Below are 24,505 nucleotides of genomic sequence, written 5' to 3' on the forward strand. Positions count from 1 at the left end.
GCTGGAACTGGCTTGTTTAGGTGGTTTCTATTTGGACTCAAATTAAGGAGATAAAGGGAAACATATTCTAATGTCACAGAGGACATTGTTTTGATAATCAGCCCTTCCAGTGAGCAAAGCTGAGGCACAGATCAGGCATTTTCCCCTCTGCTGGTGGCCGTCATCTCCTACAGCAAGCTGCTCCCCTGTGGCCACCCCCCCCCTTATTTATGGGGAATATGGGAAGAATTGAAACCCTTAAATAATGACAGTTTAATGATCATTTGGGGACTCAATTAGTGGCTGCTTTTGTGTGTGTGTATGTGTGACGGTTTAAAAGAAAACAACTAAAAATGCTAAATTTTCAAGATTTTTTTTTTGGTCTTTTTAGGGCTGCACCACCAGTGGCATATGGAGATTCCCAGGCTAGGGGTTGAATCAGAGCTGTAGCCACCAGCCTATGCCATAGCCACAGCAATGCCAGATCCAAGCTGTGGTCTATGACCTACACCACAGGTCATGGCAATGCCAGATGCTTAACCCACTGAGCAAGGCCAGGGATAGTATCTGCATCCTCATGGATACTAGTCAGATTTGTTTCTGCTGATCCATGATGGAACTCCTAAATTTTCAAGAATAGTTGTAGCAAGAAAATGAAAAAAATCATTCATTGTCTCTCATTGACTTTCACAATGATATACCCTGTTTATTGGCATCTTGGAAATTTTGGATACATTTTATTTTACTTAAATGCATACGGAAATAAAGAGACCTACCCAGCTAAGAGATCAAAATACTTCAATCTAATTAATCTGTTTGAAGTATTTTGTCAGAGGAAGGATCAAGATGGCGGAGGAGTAAGATGAGCTCACCTTCTCTCACAAACACATCAAAAAGACCAAATTTACATGTAAAATGATTCGTACAGAACATCTACTGAATGCTGGCAGAAGAACTTAAACCTCCAAAAAGGGCAAGAAACTCTCAACATAACTGGGTAAAACAAAAGAAAAAAAGAGAGAGAGAAGGAATCAGGACAGGACTAGCATTCCTGAGAAAGACTGTGAAAGAGAAGAGGAATCCACACCCTGGGAAGCCACCTAACTGACCCGGAGATCAGCCAAGACAGAGGGACCTCAAAGTCGCTGAGAAAAGTATAGCAGCTGGACTGAGGAGAGCAAAGTAGAGTGAGAGCCACACAGATCATCTGCACCACTGCCCTGGACACCACAGCCCGAGATGCTAGGGCGGGGACTGGGTGCTGAGACTCTGGCTCTGGAGGTCAGTTCTGGGGAAAGAACTATGGTTGGCTTTGCAGAGGCAGCCTAAAGGGCTAAGGAGAGGTGTGCTGTGGGCTGGGGAGTAGAACACCACAGCTGAGGGGAGCCAGGAGGTCTGGCACACAGGAGAAGCAAGGTGCCATTGTTGGGGAAGGCAAGAACAGGAGGGGTGGACAGCCATAGGAATCTCCCTGTGGCAGTGCAGGCTCTCAGAGGGTGGGGGCACCTCTGGCACAGGCTACAGGTGTCAAGAAGCCACTTACTTGGGCTATGGGAGACCAAGAGCTTTTTGTGCAAGCTATGGGTAGCCAGGCACCTCTTGTGTGGGCTAAGGACAGCAGGGGCTAAGCGCGATATGGTGCCCCTTGAGTGATCTACATGTGGCAAGGACAAGCCAAAGCAGTCATCTAAAAAACCAGAGGGAGGTGTGGCCTGCCACCACTAAGCATCTGTGAACAGGCTCCACCTGTGACCCCAGTCACCTCAGAGGTCAGCAAAAAAGAGGGCACTGCAACGGAGCACCACCTGTTGTTGCTCTCACTCCCCTGGGTACACACCTGCCCTACTGCTACCACTGCCAAATGCTCTAGGCTGTGCCCAGATGCTCAATCAATGTTCCTTCCCCAAGACCCTGCAGTTAGAAGCAGATGGTGCAGCACCTTCTGTGGGGGCTATGTGGGACAGGGTGCTTCTTGCATGTTCTACAGGTGGTAAGGGAAAACCACTGCAGTTATCTCTGAGTCCAGAGGTGGGCATGGCCTGCTACCACTAGGGGTCCCTGAACAGGCACCACTTGAGGCCCGAACCACATCAGAAGGCACCACAGAGGAGGGCACTGTTACTGAACACCACCTGTTGTTGCTCTCACTCTCATGGGAACATACCTGCCCTACTACTGCCACTGCCAAATGCTCTGGAAAGTGCCCAGATGCTTGATCACTGTCCCTTACTAGGAACCTACAACTAGGAGCAGCCTTTGCAGCACCTCCTGTGGGGGCTAAGTGGGACAAGGTGCTTCTTTTATGGTATACAGGTGGTGGGGGCAAACCACCACAGTTATCTCTGCCTTCAGAGGTGGGCATGGCCCGCCACAACCAGGGGTCCTGAACAGGCACCACTTGTGGCCCAAATAACCTCAGAGGACACCACAGAGGAGGGCATTGTGACTGACACCACCTTTTGTTATTCTCACTCCCTTGGGAACTCATACACCCTGCCACTGCCACTGCCAAATACACTGGACACCTCATAATAAGACTCATTACCACTTCCAAGGGCCCTGCAACTAGGAGTAGCCCTGCACCACCTTCCTGCAGTTGCTTGCTGCTATTAAGAGCTCAGCAACCAGGCACTGACTACTAACCCTACCCACTGCCTCCTTCTCCATGGAAACACACTCAGCACCCTGGGGATAACAGCCTGGTCACACTGAAGAAGAGACAGCAAATATCCAAACTCCCATGGCAAAAAATTAATGGTAACCCCCCACAAAATACAAAGGGGTGCTCTTGCATAGAAGTAGCCCTCTAAGACTACAGTTTGGTTTCCATAAACTCACAGAAAATTAAAAAATAAGAAAAATGAAGAAGCTCAGGAACCATTCCAAGTTAAAAGAACTGGAGAACTCACCTGAACCAGCAATGAAACAGACATGTGCAGTCTGATAGACACTAACTTAAAAAGGGAGGTAGTGAAAATACTGAAGGAAATAAGGCTGAGTATCAAGGATTTAAGAGCAGATATGAACAGTAACACAGATTACTTTAGAAAGGAACTAGAAAATATAAGGAAGAACATAGAAAAATTAGAAAATTCATTTGCAGAGATGCAAGCTGAGCTAAAGGCACTAAAGAGCAGAATGAATAATGCAGAGGACTTGGAAGACAGAATAATGGAAATCACCAAATCATCACAGAGACAGAAAACCACAATGAAAAAACATGAAAGCAATATAAGAGACGTATGGGATAATATAAAGCAGGCCAATCTATGCATAATGGGAATTCCAGAAGGAGAAGAAAAAGACAAGGGGACTGAAAATATATTTGAAGAAATCATGTCTGAAAACTTTCCAAATCTAAAGGAAACAGATATCAAGATACAGGAAGCACAGAGGGCCCCAAACAAGTTGAACCCAAACAGGCCCACACAAGACATATTATAATAAAAATGGCAAAAGTTAAAGGTAAGGAGAGGATTCAGAGAAACACAAAGTGTTAATTATAAGGGAACCCCCATAAGGCTATCAGTTGATTTCTCTACATAAACACTACAGGCCAGAAGAGAGTGGCAAGATATATTCAAAGTTATAAAAGGGAAAAATCTGCAACCTAGAATACTCTACCCAGCAAGAATATCATTTAAAATAGAAGGGGGGAGTTCCCGTCATGGGCGCAGTGGTTAACGAATCTGACTAGGAACCATGAGGTTGCGGGTTTGGTCCCTGGCCTTGCTCAGTGGGTTAACGATCCGGCGTTGCCATGAGCTGTGGTGTAGGTTGCAGACGCGGCTTGGATCCTGCGTTGCTGTGGCTCCGGCGTAGGCTGGCAGCTACAGCTCCGATTCGACCCCTAGCCTGGGAACCTCCATATGCCGCAGGAGCGGCCCAAAGAAATAGCAAAAGACAAAAAAAATAAAAATAAAATAAAAATAAAATAGAAGGGGAAATTAAAAGTTTCTCCAACAAAGAAAAGCTAAAAGAGTACAGCAATACTAAACCCATTCTAAAAGAAATACTGAAAGCGTTTCTCTAAATAAAAAAAGAAGTAAGAAGAGATAGGATGGGGGAGATCACAACTGGAAAGCAAAAACTTAAATAAGCCAGCATACAGAACTAAAAGGTGGGAAAAACCTATTGTAAAAGAGACAATAAATACAAGGAACAGCAAAAGGACAAGCATGAAGATGGTAAAAAAGGAATTCAAATAATAGAATGTGGAGAGGAAAGTAAGAAAATCTTGACTCTATTTTTTAAATAATGTGTTTGAGCCTATATGAACTGTCAGGCTAAAGGAAGCAGATATAAGAAGGGTTAACATACTTAGGAAACAGGGCAACCACAAATCAAAAGCAAACATTATATTCACAAAAACAAAAAGAAGAGGACATAAGCACAAAATAAAAGGAAATCATCCAACGCCCCCCCCCCAAAAAGGAAAGAAACAAAGGAGATATAGAGAATCAACTGAAAAACAAGGTTTAAAATGGCAATAAATACATATTTATCAATAATTACCTTAGATGTCAAATATCAGTGACTGAATGCTCTAATCAAAAGTCACAGAGTGGCAAGTTGGATAAAAAAGCAAAATTTTGATCTCCTGTCTACAAGAGACTCACCTTAGGGCAAAGGATACATATAGATTGAGAGTGAGAGGATGGGAAAAGATATTTCATGCCAATGGACAAGAGAGGAAAGCAGGAGCTGCAATACTCATATCAGACAAAAGAGACTTTAAAATGAAGGCCATAAGGAAAGACAAGAAGAACACTATTTAATGATAAAAGGATCCATTCAAGAAGAGGATATTATAATCATCAATATACATGTCCCTGATAGGAGCACCCAGATACATACAGCAAATACTAACAGACATAAAGGAGAAATTGATGAGAATACAATAATAGTAGGAGACATCAATGGACAGATCCTCTAGACAGAAAATCAATAAGGCAACAGAGATCCTAAAGGACACAATAGAAAAGTTAGGCTTAATTGACATTTTCAGGACATTACATCCAAAACAATCAGAATATATATTCTTCTCAAGTGCACATGGAACATTCTCAAGGATTGACTACATACTGGGGCACAAAACTAACCTCAACAAATGTAAGAGTATAGAAGTGATTTCAAGTATCTTCTCTGACCACAATGGCATGAAACTAGAAATCAACCACAGGAAAAGAAATGAGAAAAAACTAACTACATGGAGACTAAACAACATGCTACTAAAAAAAACCAATGGGTGAATGAGGAAATCAAGAAGAGAAATGAAAAATACCTCAAGACAAATGATAATGAAGACACAACCATTCAAAATCTATGGGATGCCACAAAAGCAGTGCTTAGAGGGAAGTTCACGGTAATACAGGCCTTCCTAAAAAAAAAAAGAAAAATCTCAAATTGATGACTTAACCCACCACCTAAATGAATTAGAAAAAGAAGAATAAGCAAAATCTAAACTAAGTATAAGGAAGGAAATCATAAAGATCAGAGAGGAAATCAATAAAATAGAGATTCAAAAAACAATAGGAAAAAATCAATAAACCAAGAGCTGGTTCTATGAAAGGGTAAATAAAATTGACAAACCTCTGGGCAGACTCACCAAGAAGAGGAGAGAAAAAAACCCAAATAAAATAAGAAATGAAAAAGGAGAAATCACAGCGGATACTTACTGCAGAAATATATTAAAAAAAAAACCCATAAGATGGAGTTCCCATCATGGCTTAGTGGTTAAACAAATCCGGCTAGGAACCATGAGGTTGCGTGCTGGAGGCCAGCTCCAACAAAAAGGTCCGGCAGCCAGGGTGTATACGTCCCAATTGGAGATGGACAAGCGTTGGCGAAAGAAACGGAGACAGCCTCTTTGTCCCTTCTTTCAGGGCACTGGACTTCTCAAACTTTATTGGCATAAATGGTTGATTATACAGACAGTTTTTCACTACAGATTACATCACAGTGTTAAAAGTACACTGGTTAACTATTAGACTTTGTTTTTTGATCACATGGTACAGTAGCAATATGTCATGTTTTAAATCTTCAACTTAAGTAATTTAGTGAGTACAATTCAAGGACAAACAGGCACAGCATATCATGTGGGAAAGAGGAGACCCAGCACAAACAATCTCATGGCCAGCCAGTTCCCACAAGCTGAAGAAGTTACAAAACACAAAAAATCTCATCTTCAGACTAGTGTCTATCTTCAAAGTGTCCTTGGCAGAGAGACAGTGTGAGAAAATACAAATCAACTTAGCTGGCTACCACTAAAAGTTTCTAAAATCAAGGACAAAACTCACAGCTGGGTTTCTTTTGATCAAGAATAATATATGTCTAACTTTAAGAACCTCATTAAAATCCTAACTCTAAAGTTTACTGTATAACTAGTTAGTAGATAAACACTATGTTTATTTTATTTTTTTTTACTTATTTTATTTTATTTTGTTGTTGTTGTTGCTGTTTCTTGGGCCGCTCCCCGCGGCATATGGAGGTTCCCAGGCTAGGGGTCTAATCGGAGCTGCAGCCACCAGCCTACGCCAGAGCCACAGCAACGCAGGATCCAAGCCGCGTCTGCAACCTACACCACAGCTCATGGCAACGCCGGATCGTTAACCCACTGAGCAAGGCCAGGGACCAAACCCGCAACCTCATGGTTCCTAGTCGGATTCGTTAACCACTGCGCCACGACGGGAACTCCAGTATGTTTTAATTACTTTGGATATGAATAGGGAAAAGTCCTTCAGGATGAAATTCTTATTATATTACTGTTGTAATTTTGTTAAATTACAAATCACCACAGGAAATAAGAATGGGAAATAAGAATAACAAGCAAATATCAGGAAAGACTGAGGAAAACTGAATAACAAAAAAAACAACAGGAAAGACTAGATCACCCGAGAAACAATCCATGATCTCTGGTGCAAACATGGAAATTGTTTTCCCAGGAAAGCCCCAATTCTTCCCCATCAACATCAACATGAGAGCCGTGTAACCTGAGGCCTGCCCTCGGATTGCACTGTACAGGCAGGCCTCAGCCTGTCCTCGGTTTTCACCACACAGGCAGGCCTCAGCCTGTCCTCGGTTTTTCACTGTATGGGAAGGCTTCTATCCTGACCAGAAGCCCACCCTCAGCTTGCACAGTTAAGGCAGGTCCCTTTTTCTGATGAGGGAGCCTGCCCTCAGTTTGTACCTTTCAGGCAAGCTCCCTTCCTTGGCTCCTGTATCTTCTTGGCTCCCCACAGTTGCAGGTTTGATTCCTGGCCTTGCTCAGTGGGTTAAGGATCCAGCATTAAAGTGAGCTGTGGTGTAGGCTGCAGACACAGCTTGGATCCTGCTTTGCTATGACTCTAGTGTAGGCTGGTGGCTACAGCTCCGATTAGAACCCTAGCCTGGGAACTTCCATATGCTGTGGGTGTGACCCTAAAAAGACAAAAGACAAAAAAAAAGAGAGAGAGATACTATAAACAATTATATGCCAACAAATTTGACACATAGAAGAAAGGGACAAATTTCTAGAGACTTACAGTCACCAAAACTGAACCAAGAAGAATTAGATCAACTTAACAGACCAATCACTAGAAATGAAATTGAATATATAATGAAAATAATCCCTACAATCAAAAAGTCCAGGACCAGATGGCTTTACCAGTGAATTCTACCAAACATACAAAAAGGAAATTATACCCATCCTCCTTAAACTTCTCCAAAAGGTTGAAGAAGAAGGAACACTACCAATGACATTCTGTGATGCCACCATCACCCTAATAACAAAACCAGACAAAGACACTACAAAAAAAGAAAATTATAGGCCAACATCTTTGATGAAAACAGACACAAAAATTCACAGCAAAATTTTAGCCAATGGAATCCAACAACATATAAAAAAGATCATACACCATGACCAAGTGCGATTCATCCCAGGTTCACGACCAAGTGGGGATTCATCTCAGGTTCACAAAGATGGTTCAACATAAGCAATCAATCAACGTCATACACCACATTAACAAAAGAAAAGTCAAAAACCACATGATCATCTCAATAGATACAGAAATAGCATTTGACAAAGTCCAATATCCATTCATGATAAAAACTCTTACCAATGTCGGTATTTTTAACATAATAAAAGCCACTTATGATGAACCCACAGCAAATATAATACTCAATGGAGAAAAGCTGAAAGCCTTCCCTCTAAAAATCTGGAATAAAACAAGGGTGCCCACTCTCACCACTGTTATTCAACAGAGTAGTGGAAGTCCTCGCCACAGCAATCAAATAAACAAAAGAAATAGAAGTTATCCAAATTGGAAGAGAAGAGGTAAAACTGTCACTGTATGCAGATGACATGATTCTATATATAGAAAACCCTAAGGACTCAACCCAAAAACTACTCAAACTGATCAATAAAGTCAGCAAAGTAGCAGGATACAAGATTAACATTCAGAAATCAGTCACATTTCTGGGTACTAACAACGAAATATTAGAAAAGGAATACAAAAATACCTTTTAAAATAATACCCCCAAAAATTAAATACCTGGGAATAAACCTGACCAAGGAGGTGAAAAACTTATACACAGAGATCTATAAAATGTTAATCAAAGAAATTAAAGAGTATTCAAAGAACTGGAAATATATTCCATGCTCCTGGGTTGGAAAAATTAATATTTTAAAAATGGCCATACTACCCAAAGCAATCTACAGATTCAATGCAATCCCCATCAAATGACCCATGACATTTTACACAGAACTAGAACAAAGAATCCAAAAATTCATATGGAACCATGAAAGACCCAAAATTGCCAAAGCAATCCTGAGGAACAAAAACCAAGCAGGAGGCATAACTCTCCCAGACTTCAGGCAATATTACAAAGACGCAATAATCAAAACAGTGTGGTACTGGCACCAAAACAGACATACAGACCAATGGAAGAGAAGAGAGAACCCAGAAATAAGCTCAGACACCTATGGCCAATTCATCTTCGACAAAGGAGGCAAGAATATAAAATGGGAAAAAAGACAGTCTTTTCAGAAAATGGTGCTGGGAAAACTGAACAGCTGCATGTAAATGAAACTGGAACATACCCTCACCATGCACGAAAATAAACTCAAAATGACTTAAAGACTTAAACGTAAGACAAGACACCATCAAACTCCTAGAAGAGAACATAGGCAAAACATTCTCTGACATCAACTTTACAAATGTTTTCTTAGGTCAGTCTGCCAAGGCAGCAGAAATAAAAGCAAAAATAAACCAGTGGGACCTAATCAAACTTAAAAGCTTCTCCACAGCAAATAAAACCATAAAAAACACAAAAACACAACTACAGGATGGGAGAAAATAAATTCAAATGATACAATGGACAAGGGCTTAATCTCTAAAATATACAAACAACTTATACAACTCAACAGCAAAAAAGCCAACAACCTGATGGAAAAATGGGCAAAACACCTGAATAGTCATTTCTCCCCCAAAAGATACACAGATGGCCAACAAGCACATGAAAAAATGCTCAACATCACTGATTACTAGAGAAATGCAAATAAAAACTACAATGAAGTGCCACCTCACACCAGCCAGAATGGCCATCATTAATAAGTCCACAACAGAGACAGGATTAAGATGGGTGGAATAGAAGAACTTGAATCAACTTCTCCCATAAAAACAACAAAATTACAACCAAATGCTGAGCAACCTTCAACCAAATGGACCGTAAACTTTCAAAAAGATATCCTACTCCAGAAGACAAAGAGAAGGCCAATCAAGAGGTAGGAGGGGCAACTACACAATATAAGCAACCCCATACCTTCTGGGTGGGAGGGCCCCACAGATTGGAAAGTAACTGTATCACAGAGACTCCACCTACAGGAGTGAGATTTCTGAGCCCCACATCAGTCCCCACACCTGGGGATCTGGCATTGGAGTAAGATCCCCACATCAGTTCCCACACCTGGGGATCTGGCATTGGGAGTAAGAGCCCATGGAGTATCTGGCATTGAAGGCCAGTGGGGCTTGTGTGCAGGAGCTCCACAGGACTCAGGGAAATGGAGACCCCATTCTTAAAAGGCGCACACAGACTTTCACGTGCCCTGGATCCCAGGGCAAAGCAAAGTCTCCAAGGGAATCTGGGTCAGACCTGACCACAGTTCTTGGAGGACTTCCTGGGACAATAGGAGGTGAATGTAGCTTGTTGTGGGGGAAGGACATTGGAAGTAAAGCTCTCGGGAATATTCAGCAGCTGCCTTTCTCTGGAGGTGACCATTTTGGGAAAATCTGGCCGCACCCATCAGTGCTGAGAAGCCCTAGGCTAAACAACAATTCAGGTGGGATCATATCCCCACCCATCAGTAAACAAGCAGTCTAAAGACCCACCCCAGGCACAGAGCCACCTCCTTCTCACCTAGAGACAAAAGCCCCACCCACCAGAGGGATAGGAATCAGCTCCACCTACCAGTGGGCAGGCAGCAGTCCCTCCCATCAGGAAGCCTACAAAAGCCCCTGTACCAACTTCAGCCACAAGAAGGGGCAGACACCAGAAGTAAGAGAGGCTACAACTCTATTATCTGTAAAAAGGTCACCACACCAAAAACCTATAAAAATGAAAAGACAGAGAACTATAACTTTTGGAGATTTTCAGCCTCCAGGAAAAAGACTTTAGACTGTTGATGCTGAAGATGATGCAAGACATTGGAAATAAACTGGAGGCAAAGATGGATAACTTACAGGGAACACTGAGCAAAGAGATACAAGATATAAAACTTAAACAAGAAGAGATGCAAAATACAATAACTGAAACTAAACAATTCATTAGAAGCAGCCAAAGCAGAATACAGGAGGCAGAAGAACGAATAAGTGAGGTGGAGGACAGATTAGTGGAAATCATGGATTCGGAACAGAAAAGAGAAAAAAGATTGAAAAGAAATGAAGAGAGTCTCAGAGAACTCTGGGACAATGTTAAATGCACCAACATTCACATTATAGGGGTGCCAGAAGGAGAAGAGAGAGAGAAGGGGACAGAAAAAATATTCCAAGAGATAATAGCCAAAAAATTCCCACATGGGAAAGGAACCACTCACTCAAATCCAGGAAGCACAATGAGTCCATATAAAATAAACCCAAGGAGGAACACCCCAAGACACATACTAATCACAATGACCAAAATTAAAGACAAAGAGAAAATCTTGAAAGCAGCTAGAAAAAGAAACAAATAACATACAAGGGAACCCCAATAAGGTTATTGGCAGATTTCTCAAAAGAAACTCTGCAGGCCCGAAGGGAGTGGCATGATATACTTCACGTGATGAAAGGAAAAAACCTCCAACCAAGATTACTTTACCCAGCAAGGCTCTCATTCAGATTTGAAGTAGAAATCAAAACCTTCACTGATAAGCAAAAGCTGAGAGAATTCAGCAACACTAAACCAGCTTTACAAAAAATACTAAAGAACTTCTCTAGGCAGAAAATAAAAGGCTGCACCCAGAAACAAAAATTCCACAAATGGCAAGGCTCACCAGTAAAGGTATATATACAGTAAAGAGACGAAATAATCCATGCACAATTATGCCACCAAAATCAGAAATCGTGAGAAGAGGAGGGTACAAATGCAGGACACCCAAGATGCACTTGCAGTTAAGATACCAACAACTTAAAAAAGTCTCATATATGGAGAGAGAGACTCTTATACCAAAACTTCAGAGTAACTGCAAACCAAAAATCTACAATTGATACACAAACAAATAAGAAAAATCAACTCAGGAGAGAGGTGAGATGGCAGAAGAGTAAGAGGACATGCTCACCCTCTCCCACAAACACATCAAAAAAACCACACCTACATGTAAAACAAGCACAGGACATCAACTGAATGCTGGCAGAGGAACTTCAACCTCCTAAAAGGGCAAGAAACTCTTGACATCACTGGGTAGAACCAAAAGAAAAAAAGAAGAGAGAGAGAGAAAAGGAATCAGGAAGGGACAAGCATTCCAGAGAGGGAGCTGTGAAGGAGAAAGGCAACCCACACCCTCGGAAGCCACCTAACCAATGGAAAGATCAGCGGAGTAGTAGGGATCTCCAAGACACCTAGGAAAGCACAGCAGCAGGTCTGAGAACCAAAAAACAGAGTGAGAGAAGCACAGATCATCTGAACCACTAGTGCAGACACCACAGCCTGATAAGCTCAGGTGAGGGCTGGGCCCTGAGACCTAGACTCCAGAGGTCAGTCCCTGGGAGACGGCTGGGGTTGGTGGTGTGGAGACAGCCTAGGAGTCTAGGGAGCCATGCACTCCCTAGACTCCTAGGCTGAGTGGAAAGCCACAGCAGAGGAACTGGGAGAAGGTCCCGACCCACAGGAGAGATAAGGCGCCACTGTTGGGGAGGGGAGTGGAAAAGGGGCAGGCTGCCTTTTCATAGCAGAGGGCGGAGCTTCCGGGGCAGCACCTCGCCCAGTGAGAAGCTGAGAAGCTGTGCTCCACACCTGCAAGAAGCTGGCCGTTTTACAGGGCTCTGGCCTTGACCTGACCCAAGAGAAGCCGTGTTGACTTAGCAGCGCTCCGGGCCCTGCCCCAACCCGGGGGAAATCACTATGCCTCACCGCATAGCTCCGGGCTGCCTCGCCACGCCGCTCAAGAAGCCCTGCGCCTGTTGTAGGGATCCAGTCCTGTCCAGACCCAGGGAAAGCCCTGTGCCAATCCGCAGAGTTCCAGGTCACCCAGCCCACCCTGCAGAAAGGCGTGTGCCACTTTGCTAGGTGCTCGGGGCCCTGCCTCCAACCACGAGAAGCCAGCCACCACCTTGTAGCGCTCCAGGCGGGGGAGAGGAGCCGAGCACCCATCCTGCATAGCCCCTGGCCACCTGGACCCACCCAGCCAGAAGCTGCCCGTTGCTTTGCATCACTCCAAGCCACCTCGCCCCCCAGGAAGCCGCACTAGCCACCCTAGATTGTGCCTCTTATCCGATACCCCTCAGGACCAGAAGTCATTTGCTAGCCCAGCATAGACCTGGTGTCTCCAGCAATGGGAAGCCCCTTGCTAGTCCATGGTGGACCAGACCTGTAGGTGGTGAGAGCAAACCACCGCAATTATCCCTGACTCCAGAAGTGGGCGTTGCCTACCACAGCTAGGGATAGCTGAGCAAAAATCACTTGCAGCCCCAACCACTTCAGAAGGCATCACAGGGAAGGACACTACAGTAGAACACCACCTCTGATATTGCTCTCACTCCCCTGGGAGCACACACACACACTGCAGCTGCCACTGCCAAATGTTCTGGGAGAGGCCAGACGCTTGATCACTGTCCCTTCCTAGAAACCTGCAACTAAGAGCGCCTTGTTCAGCACATCCTGTGGGGGCTAAGCAGGACCAGGTGCTTCTTAAATGATTTACAGGTGGTGGGGGCAAACTGCCACAGTTGTCTCTGGCTCCAGAGGGGGCAGTCCCTGGACACCACTAGGGATTGGTGAACAGACACCACTTGCAGCTCCATTCACCTCAAGGGCATCACAGAGGAAGGCATTGTGTCTGAATCAACTACTGGTGCTCATGCACCCTTGTGAATACACTGGCCCTGCTGCTGTCACTGCTGAATGTTCAGGGCAGTACCCATATGTCAGATCTCTGTCACTTCCCAGGATCCTACAACTAGGAACAGCCTGTGCAGCACCTCCCATGTAGACTAAGATGGATCACCTCATACATGGTCTACAGGTGGCAGAGGCAAACCACTGTAGTTATCACAGAAGCTAGAGATGATCATGGACCACTCCCACTAGGGGTCCCTGAACAGGCACCACCTGTGGTTCCAGTCACCTCAAAGGAGGGTATTGCAATTAAACACAAACCTTTATTGCTCTTACTCCCCTGGGAACTCACGAACACTGCTGCAACTACAGCCAAATTCTCTGGTCATCTTGCAGATCCTTCTAGAGCTCATTACCATTGCCCAGGGCCCTGCAAATAGGAGTAACCTGTGCCACCTTCATGTAGGTCCCTGCTTCTGTTGAGAGCCCAATGAACAGGCACTGAATGCTGGCCCTACCCATTGTCCCCTTCTCTCTGAAAACACACTGTGCATCCTGGGGATAACAGACTGCTCACACCAAAGAAAGAGACAGCAAAGATTCAAACTCCTACACCAAAAAAAAAAAAAAAGTAACACCCCCCAAAAATACAAAGGGGTGCTCTTGCATAGAAATAGACTTATAAGACTATAGTTTGGCTACCCCAAATTCAAACACACACACACACACACACACACAGAAACAAGCAAGATGAAGAAGCTCAGAAACCATTCCCAGTTAAAACAACAAGGAGAACTCACCTAAAGCAGTCAACAATGAAACAGACCTCTGCAGTCTGACGGACTTTGAGTTCAAAAGGGAAATAGTGAAAATACAGAAGGAATTAAGAGAGGATATGAACAGTAATGCAGATTCCCTCAGAAAGGAACTAGAAAATATAAGGAGGAGCCAAGAAAAACTATAAAATTCATTTGCAGAGGTACAAACTGAACTAAAGGCAGTAAAGACAAGGAATGATAATGCAGAGGAACGAATTAGTGATGTAGAAGATAGAATAATGGAAATCACCCAAACGGGAAAGCAGACAGAAAACCAAATGAGAAACATGAAAGCAATATAAGAGACCTATGGGATAATATAAAGCAGGCCAATCTACACGTAATAGGAATTCCAGAAGGAAAAGGGAAAGAAAAGCGGATTGAAAATATATTTGAAGAAATTATGTCTGAAAACTTTCCAAATCCAAAGGATACTGATATCAATATACAGGAAGAACAGAGGGCCCCAAACAAGTTGAACCCAAACAGGCCCACACAAGACATATTATAATAAAAATGGCAAAAGTTAAAGATAAAGAGAGAATTCTAAAGGCAGCAAGAGAAAAGCAAAGCGTTAATTATAAGGGAACCCCAATAAGGCTATCAGCTGATTTCTCCACAGAAACACTACAGGCCAGAAGAGAGTGGCAAGATATATTTAAAGCGCTGAAAGGAAAAAATTTGCTACCTAGAATACTCTATCCAGCAAGAATATCATTTAAATATGAAGGGAAATAAAAAATTTCTCCAACAAACAAAAGATAAAAGAGTACAGCAACACTAAACCTATTCTAAAAGAAGTACTGAAAGGGCTTCTCTAAGTTAAAAAAAAAAGGGGGGGGAAATCTAGGATGGAGGAAACCACAATTGGAAAGCAGTCACTTAAATAAGCCAGCATACTGATCTAAATGTGAAGATGTTAAAAGAAAAAGGGAAAAAAAGGCATCAAATTCATACAATGTGGGCAAGGGAAGTAAGAAAAATTAGAAAAATCAGCTCAAATACTGCCAGAGTCCAGCTCCAGAAGCCAGGGTGTTCCTGCGGGGATGGATGGTGTTGACGAATGCACATGGAGACAGCCCTCTTTGTCCCTTCTTTCAGGGAGCTGGACTGCTTGAATTTTATTAGCATATGTAACAGTTTATATAGACAGCTTAATTGTAACTTACATCACAGTGTTTAGATAATATTTTTAAAAGGTTAAACTTTTAGATTACATCGTACAGTAGATATACATTGTGTTCTAAGGATTTCAATTAAAACCAACAGATACAATACATCATGTAAAACTATAATGGGTACAAAACATCAAGTGGAAAAAACATTATATAAAAATAAGGAGTTTTAATACAAAGCATCTTGTGGTTACTACCTATTATTATGTTAAGTTAATCATTAACAGCCAGAAAGGTCACAGGCATAAGAATTGACACTAACAAAGTTCATTTTTAGATTAAAACCTAGGGTAAAAACTTCAAAGTATTATGGCAAGGGGACAGAATAAGAAATTATTTTTATTTCTAAATTAACCAATTTATTAAAACTTAAAAGCTTCCCAGGAAATTAAAAACAAGATTTATAATTATTATATTTTTAACATGAATAATGCATACCTATTTTCAACCTATTGTGTACTCCAAATACCTAACTCTAAGACCTATTGTTACTTATAACAAACTAATGAATATAATTTCTTACTTTAACTAAATTAGATTTGAACGGGGGGGAATTCTACCAGGGTGAAACTCTTATTGTTCCATTGTTATTTCAGTTTACTGAGTCACAAATCAATACAGGAAAGTAAAATAAAAACAAATAACATAAGAGACTGAATTATCCAAGAAATAGTTTCATTTCTTGCGCTGCTAAGCAGCCCCTTCATTTTTTTGTTGTTAGGTCAGCAGGTGAGCCTTATTGTCTTCTAGGGCCTGTCCTAGGAATTGTGCCATATAGGCAGGCATTTCCTTGTTCAGGAACCTGCCCTTGGATTTGCACTGTTCAGACAGGCCTTGATCAGGAGCTAGCCCTAGGAATTGTACCATTCAGGCAAGCTCCCTTCCTCGGCTCCTTGTATCTTCTTGGCTCCCTGCAAAATACAAAATTAAAAATAGTCATCAAACCACAAGAGGAGAGAACAAGAGAAGAAGGAAAGGAAAAAGAGCAGCAAAAACAAATCCAAAGAAATTAATAAAATGGCAATAAGGACATACATATCAATAATTACCTTAAATGTTAATGGACTAAAGGCCCCAACCAAAAGACATAGACTGGCTGAATGGATACGAAAACAAGACCCATATATATGCTGTCTTCAAGAGACCCACTTCACTTCTAGGGACACATACCAATTGAAACTGAGAGGATGGAAGAAAATATCCCATGCAAACGGGAATCAAAAGAAAGCTGGAGTAGCAGTACACATTATCAGACAAAAGAGATTTTAAAATGAAGACTATTTTTAGGGACAAGGAAGGTCACTACGTAATGATCAAAGATCAATCCAAGAAGAAGACATAACAATTTTAAATGTCTACGCACCCAACATAGGATCACCATGATATATAAAGCAACTGATAACAACCTTAAAAGGAGAAATCAACAATAACACAATCATAGTGGGGGACTTTAACACCCACTTACAGCAATGGACAGATCAACCAGACAGAAAATCAATAAGGAAACACAGGCCCTGAAGGATGCATTAAACCAGATGGACCTAATAGATATTTATAGGACATTCCATCCCAAAGCAACAGAATACACATTCTTCTCAAGTGCACATGGAACATTCTCTAAGATGGATCACGTGCTGGGCTACAAATCCAACCTCAGTAACTTTAAGAAACTGAAATCATACCAAGCATCTTTTCCGACCACAACGCTATACAACTGGAAATCAACAACAAGAAAAAAATCTGCAAAAAACACAAACATGTGGAGACTCAACAACATGCTGATAAACAACCAATGGATCACTGAAGAAATCAAAGAGGAAACTAAAAAATACTAGAAGCAAATGACAATGAAGATAGGACACTCCAAAACCTATGGGATGCAGCAAAAGCCGCAATACAAGCCCACCTCAGGAAACAAGAAAAAGCTCAAATAAACAACCTAACTGTACATCTCAAGCAGCTCAAAACAGAAGAACAGACAAGACCTAAAGTTAGTAGAAGGAAAGAAATCATAAGATCAGAGCAGAAATCAATGAAATAGAAACAAAGAAAACCATAGAAAAGATCAATGAAACAAAAAGCTGGTTCTTTGAAAAGATCAACAAAATTGATAAACCCTTAGCCAGACTTACCAAGAAAAAAAGAGAGAGGACTCAAATCAATAAAATTAGAAGTGAAAAAGGAGAAGTAACAACGGACATCACAGAACTACAAAGGATCATAAGAGACTACTACATGCAACTATATGCCAATAAAACGGAAAACCTAGAAGAAATGGACAAATTCTTAGAAAAGTACAATCTTCCAAGACTAAACCAAGATGAAATAGAAAGATGAACAGACCCATCACAAGAACTGAAATTGAAACTGTGATTAAAAAACTTCCAACAAACAAAAGTCCAGGACCAGATGGCTTCACAGGCGAATTCTAGCAACATTTAGAGAAGGGCTAACACCTATCCTTCTGAAAACTATTTCAAAAAATTGCAGAGGGAGAGATACTCCCAAACTCATTCTATGAGGCCACCATCACCCTGATACCAAAGCCAGACAAAGATACCACAAAAAAAGAAAAGTACAGACCAATTTCACTGATGAAGATTGATGCAAAAATCCTCAACAAAATACTAGCATGCCGCATCCAACAATACATTAAAAGGATTGTACATCATGATCAAGTGGGATTTATCCCAGGGATGCAAGGGTTCTTCAATATCCACAAATCCATCAGTGTGATACACCACATTAATAAACTGAAGAATAAAAACCATATGATCCTCTCAATAGATGCAGAAAAAAAACCTTTGACAAAATCCAACACCCATTTCTGGTAAAAACCCTTCAGAAAGCAGGCATAGCGGGAACCTACCTCAACATAAGAAAGGCCATATATGACAAACCCACAGCAAACATCATTCTCTTTGGTGAAAAGCTGAAAGAATTCTCGCTGACATCAGGAACAAGACAAGGATGTCCACTCTCACCACTATTCTTCAACATAATTTTGGAAGTCCTAGCCATGGTAATCAGAGAAGTAAAAGAAATAAAAGGAATCCAAATTGGAAAGGAAGGAGTAAAACTATACCTACTTGCAGATGACATGATACTATACCTAGAGAATCCTAAAGACTCCACCAGAAAACTGTTAGAGCTCATCAATGAATTTGGCAAAGTCGCAGGATATAAAATTAATACACAGAAATCAACTGCATTTCTATATACTAACAATGAAAGATCAGAAAGAGAAATTAAGGAAGCAATCCCGTTACCATCGCATCCAAAAGAGTAAAATACCTAGGAGTAAACCTACCTAAGGAAACAAAAGACCTATACTCTGAAAACTACAAGCCACTGATGAAAGAAATCAAAGATGACACAAACAGATGGAAAGATGTACCATGCTCGTGGATTGGAAGAGTCAATATTATCCAAATGACTATACTACCCAAGGCAATCTACAGATTCAATGCAATCCCTATCGAATTACCAAGGACATTTTTCACAGAACTCGAACAAAATATTTTAAAGTTTGTTTGGAAGCACAAAAGACCCAGAAGAGCCAAAGACATCCTGAGAAAGGAAAGTGGAGCTGGAGGAATCAGGCTCCTGGTCTTCAGACTATACTACAAAGCAACAATCATCAAAACCACATGGTACTGGCACAAAGACAGAAATACAGATCAGTGGAACAGGATAGAAAGCCCAGAATTCAACCCATGCACTTACAGCTAACTAATCTACGACAAAGGAGGCAAGGATATACAATGAAGAAAAGACAGTTGTTCAATAAGTGGTGCTGGGAGAACTGGACAGCCACATGGAAAAGAATGAAATTAGAACACTCCCTAACATCATACACAAAAAGAAACTCAAAATGGATTAAAGACCTAGATATAAGCCAGATACTATAAAACTCTTAGAGGAAAACATAGAGCAAACACTCACTGACATAAACAACAGCAACATCTCCTCAGATCCACCTCTTAGAGTAATGACAGTAAAAACAAAAATAAACAAATGGGGCTTAATTAAAAGTTTCTGTACAGCAAAGGAAACTCTAAACAAAACAAAAAGACAAACCACAGAATGGAGATAATCTTTTCAAATGAATCGACCAAAAAGGTGCTAATCTCCAAAATTGATAAACACCCTCTGCAGCTCAATACCAAAAAAAACCCAAACAACCCCATCACAAAATGGGCAGAAGATATAAACAGACAATTCTCCAAAGAAGACATACAGATGGCCAAAAAATACATGAAAAGATGTTCAACATCACTCATCATTAGAGAAATGCAAATCAAAACTACAATGAGGTACCACCTCACGCCAGCCAGAATGGCCGTCATCAAAAAGTCTAGAAACAATAAGTACTTGCAGAAGGTGTGGAGAAAAAGGAACCCTATTACACTGTTGGTGGGATTGTCAACTGGTGCAACCACTCTGGAAAATTGCGTGGAGATGACTCAGAAAACTAAAAATAGAACTACCATTTGATCCAGCAATCCCACTCCTGGGCATCTATCCAGAGAAAACCATGACTAGCAAAGACACATGTACTCCGATGTTCATTGCAGCACTATTTGCAATAGTCAAGACATGGAAACAACCTAAATGTCCATTGACAGAGGAGTGGATAAATAAGACATGGTATATATACACAACAGGATATTACTCAGCCATTAAAAGAAATGAAATAATGATATTTTTAGCAACATGGATGGCCCTAGAAATTATCGTGCTAAGTGAAGTCAGCCATACAACGAGACACCAACATCAAGTGCTATCACTTATATGTGCAATCTGAAAAAGGAAACAATGAACTTCTTTGCAGAACAGATACTGACTCACAGACTTTGAAACACTTATGGTTTCCAAAGGAGACAGGTTGGTGTGGGGGATTAGGCTGGATGTTTGGGATGGAAATGCTACAAAATTGGGTTATGATGATCATTGTACAACTATAAATGTAATAAATCCATTGAACAATAAAAGTAAAAATTAAAAAATAAAAAAATAAAGAGACTCACATATGAAAAAAAAAATTAGTAAGTCCACAAATAACAAATGCTGGAAAGGGTGTGAGAAAATGGAATCCTCCTGCACTGTTGGTGGAACTGTAAACTGGTACAACCACTAAGGAGAACAGTATAGAGGTACCTCAGAAAACTAAATACAGAACCACCATATGACCCAGCAATCCCACTCCTGGGCATATATCCAGACAAAACCTTCCCTGAAAAATACATATGCAGTAATATGTTCATTTCAGCACTATTCACAATAGCTGAGCCACGGAAATAACCTAAATGTCCATTGACAGATGAATGGATTAAGAAGATGTGGTATATATACACAATGGAATACTACTCAGCCATAAAAAAGAATAAAATAATGCCATTTGCAGCAACATGGATGGAACTAGAGATTATCATACTAAGTGAAGTCAGTCAGAAAGAGAGAGACAAATACCTTATGATATCACTTTATCTGGAATCTAATATACAGCACAAATGAACCTTTCCACAGAAAAGAAAATCATGGATTTGGAGAAGAGACTTGTGGTTGCCAAGGGGGAGGGGATAGAGCAGGATGGACTGGGAATTTGAGGTTAATAGATGAAATATATTGCCTTTGGAATGGATAAGCAATGAGATCCTGCTGTATAGCACTGGGAACTATATTTATCACTTATGATGGAGCAAGATAATGTAAGAAAAAGAATGTGTACATGTATGTGTGACAAGATCAACTTGGTATAAAGTAGAAAACTGACAGAACATTGTAAACTAGCTATGATAGAAAAAAACAACCATGTTTTTTTTTTTAAAGAAAGTATTGGAGTTCCCGTTGTGGCTCAGTGGGTAACAAATCTGACTAGGAACCATAAGGTTGCAGGTTTGGTCCCTGGCCTTGGTCAGTGGGTTAAGGATCTAGCACTGCCGTGAGCTGTGGTGTAGGTTGCAGACGCAGCTCGGATCCCGTGTTGCTGTGGCTCTGGTGTAGGCCGGTGGCTACAGCTCCGATTCAGCCCCTAGCCTGGGAACTTCCATATGGCTCAGGAGTGACCCTAGAAAACACAAAAAGACAAAAAAGAAAAAAAAGGGGAAAAAAGGAAAGTATTTTAGCCACATATTAAGAAATATGTGGAGACTTTTACAAATAGATCACTAAAATGCAGTGGAGAAGTCATATAACCTGCATAATGTGATTTCCAAATAGCAGTAAGTAAAAGTTTCAAAATTCAGTTAGCTTTCGTTTTTCAGCCACCCTAGCAAACAGAGGGGGCAGAGAGGTGGCATTCAAATTTCCAGCTACAGTTCAAGGGGTATTTTCTCAAACCCAGATGAAGTTTTGCTGCAATTCTTGTTCAACAAGCCCCATTGGGTGTGGTTTGGTAAGAATCTGTCTGTTAGTGGCCTCTCCCTGGGACTCCTCACTTGTCATCTTAAGGTTACAAAATGGACTTGGGAGAGGGGACCTTCTGGGCCTACCGGAGCCACTTTGCCAGAGCATAAAGGGCTGGCCCCACACCAGCCTCTTAGGGCCACATAGGTAGGCTCATGGAGTCCACGCCATCATGGCTTCTGCTGAACTATGCACATGATTCTTTCTGAATAAATGGCATCATTAAGACTGTGAGGCCAATATAATCCAATAATCCTACTGCCAGGCATATAGCCAGACAAATCTATAATCCAAAAATATGCATATACCCCTATGTTCACAGCACTATTTACAACAGCCAAGACATAGAAACAACCTAAATGTCCACTGGCAGAGGAATGGATAAAGATATGATACATAATACAATGGAACATCACTCAGCCATAAAAAAGAATGAAATAATGCCATTTGCAGTAACATGAATGGGGCTACAGATTACCACACTAAGTGAAGTAAGTCAGAGAAAGACAAATACCATGATATCGCTTATATGTGGAATCCAAAATATGACACAGGGAGTTCCCGTTATGGCTCAGTGGGTTAAGAACCCAACTAGTATCTATGAGGATGCAGGTTTGATCCCTGCCCTCACTCAGTTGGTTAAGGACTGGCAGTGTCATGAGCTGTGGTGTAGGTCGCAGGCGCAGCTCCAATTCAACCCCTAGCCTGGGAACTTCCATATGCTGCAGGTGCAGCTTTAAAAAGAAAAAAAATAAATAAAAATATGACAAAAAGAAATACCTATAAAACAGACTCACACACAGAGAACTGACTTGTGGTTGCTAAGGGGGTGGGGTGTTGAGGAGGGAAATATGGGGAATTTGGCATTAGCAGATGTAAACTATTATATATGGGATGGATAAACAACATGGTCCTACTGTGTAGCACAGGGAACTATATTCAATATCCTGTGATAAAACTATAATGGAAAATAATAGGAACAATACATACACTCACACATATATAAAGCTGAATCATTGCTGTACAGCAGAAATTAACACAACATGGTAAATCAACTATACTTCAATAAAATAAAATAAAATAAAATAAAATAAAATAAAATAAAATAAAATAAAATAAAATAAAATAAAAAGCTGTGAGGACTTAAGAGCAAGTCTTTTCTCACAGAAGAGCCCCAAACACTGGTAGCATCCCTTTCAACCCCTTAGGTTCTCTCTGAAGGAGACACCACCTTGCTCTGCCTGAACTATTAAGACCTTGTCTTAACAGCTCAGGGCATCAGGAGACCCGTCCCCACTTCCTGACCTCCACCCCAACCCCAGCCAAGCACCTAGATCTGTCCTCAATGATAATCCTGGTGATGTTGATGTCCATGGCCAGCTGTGTCTGGGACCCAAAGGTACAATCCAGTGCTACCAAGAATGCCTATTCTTTCCACGAGGACACAAACAGGTGGGAACTTCTGGACAAGCCCCCCTGAGCAGTACATGCGACTTCTGCAGTGATACCTTCCCCACCCACCCCACCACTGCCCAGTGGAAGAGCCCTGAGAGCCTCCAGGAAGGCCTCTGAGGAGGGTTCCCAACAAGTGATAGCAAGTTTGCTTTGTCCTTTGAGTTGAGATGACTGACTCACTGACGCTGATGACAGGATCAGGTTCATGGTGGTCTTGATGTCTGCCCTGGGCATGGGCTTCTGCCCCCCTGCTATAGCTCAGGACCCAGAGCCTTGCAGCACGTGTAGCTGAAGCCCAGGAGCCCCAACACCTGCCAGAGTTTTCCAACAAAAACATGTTCACCAACCAAAGAAAGAGAGAAAGAGAGGGGAAGGAAGGGAGGGAAGACAATATAGGAAATCCAAGTTTAGATTTCAGAGGAACAACTACTTTTTAGTATAAGTCTATCCCACGTAGTATTCCCCAGTCTAATCTGGCAACCCTGCTTCTCCATATGCAGAGTTCAGTCCCGCAGAAGAAGCGCTCTACCCGCAGCCAGCACCAGGGTGGAGGGCTCTGAAGCCCAGAAGATGCAGGATGCCTGATGGGGGCAGTCCTGTAAGCAATAACTAGGGGCATCTTCACAGTTCCCTTTTGAAGAGACTATTTTCAAGTCAATGGGAAGTGCTCAGGTGGAAGATGGGACAGGATGACAAGCAGACCCAAGGTGGACCCACCCTCCCTCCCTTCCCCCTGCCCACCGGCCCTCTCCTCCCTAAGTCTCTGCCCAGCCCCCTTCCTCCTGGTCCAGCCTCAGCATGAACTTTGTGTCCAGAGCCCTCGCTGAGGATACCAACTCACTCAGCCCTTACTCAATTGAAGAAATCCAGCCTTCTTACTGAGATGAAGAAACATAGGAATCCAGGCTGGTGTGGACATGTCCCAGAGCCTGGCTCCAATCTTCGCCATCATGGGCCCTTAAGGCAGGTCCCCAGCTGGCACCAGTCTCCATTCCTTCCTCCATCTGCTGCTTCCCTCAGAGGGATTGTATGGGGCCAAAAGTATGTGGTCAACCGTAAAAGATGACACCTGTATCAGGATGGTTACTGTCCTCTGGGTCCCTAAATCCAAGTCCATGCAGGGGCCACTCACGTGCTCTCCACTCTTTCCCATTTGAAACATAA

This window comes from Phacochoerus africanus, chromosome 1 (genome assembly GCF_016906955.1).
Source record: "Phacochoerus africanus isolate WHEZ1 chromosome 1, ROS_Pafr_v1, whole genome shotgun sequence".
In the NCBI taxonomy this organism is placed as follows: domain Eukaryota; kingdom Metazoa; phylum Chordata; class Mammalia; order Artiodactyla; family Suidae; genus Phacochoerus; species Phacochoerus africanus.